This window comes from Doryrhamphus excisus, chromosome 7 (genome assembly GCF_030265055.1).
Source record: "Doryrhamphus excisus isolate RoL2022-K1 chromosome 7, RoL_Dexc_1.0, whole genome shotgun sequence".
Lineage (NCBI taxonomy): Eukaryota > Metazoa > Chordata > Actinopteri > Syngnathiformes > Syngnathidae > Doryrhamphus > Doryrhamphus excisus.
The window spans coordinates 20,132,234-20,137,013 of record NC_080472.1 but is presented as its reverse complement, the minus strand read 5'-3'; the positions used below and the strand labels follow the sequence as shown (position 1 = coordinate 20,137,013).

Sequence of the window (4,780 nt, the reverse complement as noted above, 5' to 3'; positions counted from 1 at the left end):
CTGCTGGAATACAAAAAAAAAAAAAGTCCAGCTGTAGTATTATTGCACTGTTGTTGACTGCCTGCCAATCTGCCTTCCATCTTGGTGTCAATTACTCTCCTTTTTCCTGACTGTGAACTTTGTACGTATATTTGCTGAAGGAGGGAAGGGGGGGGGGGTTTAATGAACAATGTACAAAATAATAATTTTTTTTAAATAAACAATAGCCAGTAGGATGGCGTGGGTACTTCATATAAAACTACATGAATGGCTTCTTTGTACACACAATACAAATGAAGTCAATGATTAACACACTAATCCCGGTACTTACATTTTATGTTCTTTTACAGTTTAACACACAATTGAATACCCATATAAGTATATACTTGTGTAAATAAAGATCTAGTATAGAAATCACACGAAAATTAAATGTAATACTACAGTGACGCCGCTGGATGGCAGCAACGATTAATAGTTAAAGCGCCACACAACAGATCCTCTATATACGTTTGACCACCAGAGGGCGACAAATTCTTATTTATAATTGACCTTACAATCACTGAACTAAACGCAAATGACACAAAAATCAATACATTTAGCATATATAAAGATGAAATGAAAGCTTGACACGTGGATGCATTGACGATCTGCACTATTTAATCTAATTTAATCTACATTACACACTGAAGCTCACACCAGGAATCAGGAGCTGTGTTAGTGCAAATTCCACGTCAATATAAATTGGAATTATGCACAGCATGACCTATTTTCTAGCTAATTTATTTAATCTAGCCTTGTTTGCATAATGCATGTGTGTGCAGGGGACCCCCCCACTGTACTGCGGCGCGCTCATACAATATTCCCGCTAAATGAAAAAGCAACATCACTATCATCCAACTTGGGTTTGCACGCATCAACATCATCCAGGCGTGTGCCTTGCTGTGCTATCTCCGCATATCAATAAGTCAGTGTGGGCATCTTTAGGGCAGCTTTTGAGCAAGACGGCATGTATGTGCACACTAAGACATGTGGGAAGAGGAATTATATAAGACACGCAAGGAGATGCATTATGTATGAACATCTCCGGTTGCGTAAACCTCTAATGATGAGCCATGTGGTGGGAGCAGAGAGGGCGAAGCTAGCTTACAAAGATTTAAGACAGAGAATGTTCCACGACAAAGTTTTTTTTTTTTGTACTTCTCCCCCCCGCCCTCGAAACAAAAGTGGCTCTCACAGAAGACTTCAGCCGTCTCTTCCCCTTTTGGCTGAAGCCGACCTCTGAACCCTGAACCCTGACTGTTGGGCCAACCTTAATCCTGCAGCTCGACCAAAACAACCTCCACACCTGCCACCAGCCCGCCACATCACACTCACACTCATAATACTGTTATTTTTATGAGTAAAAACTACTTATTCTTGGCCGACATCAAGCGTTTACAAGCATAAACATGGCCGAATGGACAAAGTAAATATACTAATACATGAATCCAGTACTGTATTCTACAGTGAGACGGGTACTAGACTCGTCACTAAGGTTCCCCCAGGGAACACTACTCCAACAGTAGTTTTATTTACATCTTAAATGGCTTGGTTACCCTTATTCTGTTTACTATTTTGGGGTAATTCCAGTGTAAAGACACTTCAAGCAGCAAGGAAGTACACCATCCAGGACTGCTAACAGAACTGCTAACAGAGAATATGAAATTCACTATTTGATTGAAAGGTGGGCCTGTGATCAATTATTATACTAAGCGATCTATACGACTCAACCCTTTCTAACAGCTGGTTGTTGTGTGGGAACAAAGTGGGAACGAAGGTGGGGTTCTTGTGGAAGTTGACTACCACTTCTGTTATCTTATTTTCTCTGATGATATCTACTATATTGGGTAATACAAATGTAAAGGTGACTATAGGGGTGTTACTTCATGTCTTGAGGGCTCTAATTTATTATTTAATTCATTCATTTTCTGTCGCTTATCCTCACCAGGGTCGCAGGGGGTGCTGGAGTCTATCCCAGCTGTCTTCGGGTGAGAGGCAGGGGTACACCCTGGACTGGTGGCCAGCCAATCACAGGGTACATATAGACAAACAACCATTCACACTCACATTCATACCTATGGACAGTTTGGAGTCGCTAATTAACCTAGCATGTTTTTGGAATGTGGGAGGAAACCGGAGTACCCGGAGAAAACCCACACATGCATGGGGGAGAACATGCAAACTCCACACACAGATGGATTGAACTCAGGTCTCCAAGCTGTGGGGTCTTCTTGCTAACCACTAGACCACCGTGCTGCAAAGTATTCATTCATTTTCTACCACTTTTCCTCACAAGGGTCGCGGGGGGTGCTGGAGCCTATCCCAGCTGTCTTCAGGCGAGAGGCAGGGGTACACCCTGGACTGGTGGCCATGCAGCCAATCACAGGGCACATATAGACAAACAACCATTCACACTCACATTCATACCTATGGACAATTTGGAGTCGCTAATTAAGCTAGCATGTTTGTGGAATGTGGGAGGGAGAACATGCAAACTCCACACAGAGATGGCTGTGGGTGGAGTTGAACTCTGGTCTCCTAGCTGTGAGGTCTGCGCGCTAAACACTTTTCCACCGTGCAGCCCCCTTTTTTCCCTGATATAATCATATAAAGTTTTAAACCAGGAAGCTTATAAATATTCATTCTGCTGGCATATACAAGCATTCTACTTTTGTTAAGGACCTGCTCCAAAAGTCCTCTACATGACAAGTGGAATCTGCTACAAAAGCCTCATGATGTCCTTCATGGGCTACTCTACATAATATTACTTGTATTTTATCTTTTTATTAAATATTCATTTTACACCATTACCATTTCTCTGTGGTATAATAAAACTAATATTAATGTCGGTCTATTCTAATTTGAAAAACTCACAATAGAGGCGTGTCAATAGACTGAGCTCGTGTTATTATTGTTGCAGTACACTTTCTGGCCAGCGGTGTCACTACTGAGCTGCTTCATGCTCTCGCTGAGCTACGTGCGAATAGACTATTGTCCCTCGTGTCCCTGAAGTATCTTTGCCAATGATCTCATCAGTGATTAGGCATGGGGAGGCCACGTTTATAACACAAAGTTCCCAAAACAGGTACACCAAGTTCTTAAAACACGCAGAAAAATACACACTAGCTGTGGATTTTTGTCTGGTTCCCGTTCCACACCTGACATCCATTTTATTCCCTTTGCTTTGCTTTTCTTAAGATAAACAATCTGCGGGTTTCTACACCCACGTCTGTGTAGGCGCCCCCCCCCCCCCCTCCTACTCTGGTCTCTCACCTGATACCATACCCCCAAAAATGGAACCCCACCCTGGTGTTAACATGCCGCTTTTTGTAAAAATAAGCTTCTAGAATTTTTTTTTTTTTGGGGGGTTCTTTTACTACTTTGTGACCTCACTGCCCTTGGCTTCCACACCAACCTCCATTCCTATAACCGCCTCCCCCCAACACACACACACACACACACACACACAGACAGCTGTGTTTACACAGAGTAGGATCTGTTGGACGTGTCTGCTGACCTCAGCACAGCCAGACATACTACGTCCCATCAATATCTCATCATGGTTTCATATGCATGCATGCATTCATAAATGTGTGCACACACACACAGCCGAGACACAATGCGACATGCAGAACACAACTAACTGGACACATACAGGAAGAGAAAATGGAAGAAAAGTTCATGACAACAGTCAGTGCTGAGTGCAGGGCAGCCACATATTTGCTTCCCAATCACGCTGCTGTGAAGGTGTCATTTTGGACTTTACGAAGCACGTGGCCGGACCACCAAGGTGGTCTCCATTCATTCTGCAAGACTGGCTGCAGTCTAGACTGGCAGCACGGCAGCGTACTGTACGTGTCACGTGCCCCCCCCCCCCTCTTCCCTCCTTCAGCGTCTAGGAGGAGAATGTTCACATGCTGGCATGGATAAATTCCTTTATTTTGCAGTCAAGCATCACACAGCATGGATAATAGGAGTGTGAAGGTGACTATAGGCGTGTTGTTTTATGTCTACAGGGCTCTATTAATATTTTAAAACATATTTTGAAAGTTATGAACTGATTTTTGATGCTACAAACTAGAAAAATAGTCCATTTATTAACCAATTTGATCCCAGCCAAAGCCGTCTCCTCCCGGTATCGACCATTTTTTATGATTTTGACTGATTGTTCAAGGCACACAGAATATTGTGTTCTTGGGCTATATAGACACAGTATATACCAAAAGAAGGATTAGACTATAATCTTTCATCAGAAAAAAAATTTTTAAGAAAAAAAAAATAATACGAAGTCTGGGAGGGGACTGGGAAGTCTGGGCTTCCCGCCTGAGACCGCTGCCCCCGTGACACGGACCCGGATAAGCGGAGGAAAATGGATAGATGGAAAAAAATAATGAATTATTTTTTAAATAAAAGAATATTCTTTAATAAAAATATTTTTTTAAATATTTTTTTCAGAAAAAATATTTGTTAATATTTTTATCGAGCCCCACCCAGGAAAAAATATCTGTAAATATTTTTTTAAATATTTTAAAATATTTTTTTCTACCTTTTTTCGTTTTTTTTAGTAATCAGCAGTAAAACATAGGCAAATTCATTCATTCATTTTCTACCGCTTATTTTAGCAAAATATCACTTCTCAACAAAAAAAAATGGGAGAAAAAAGGCTTTTCTGAAAAGATACATTTCGATACATTGCAACATAACTTTCACTTTGACACAAATTTAGCCATAAATATTTAGACAAAATACGACGCCACAACAT

General features: G+C 41.3%; 1 long non-coding RNA gene across 2 annotated transcripts in view; it reads right to left on the bottom strand.

Annotated features, from left to right (window-relative positions):
• LOC131132029 (uncharacterized) overlaps window positions 1-4,780 on the bottom strand; it is a 77,750-nt gene that overhangs the window by 8,071 nt on the left and 64,899 nt on the right. The gene's annotated exons all lie outside the window — the stretch shown is intronic.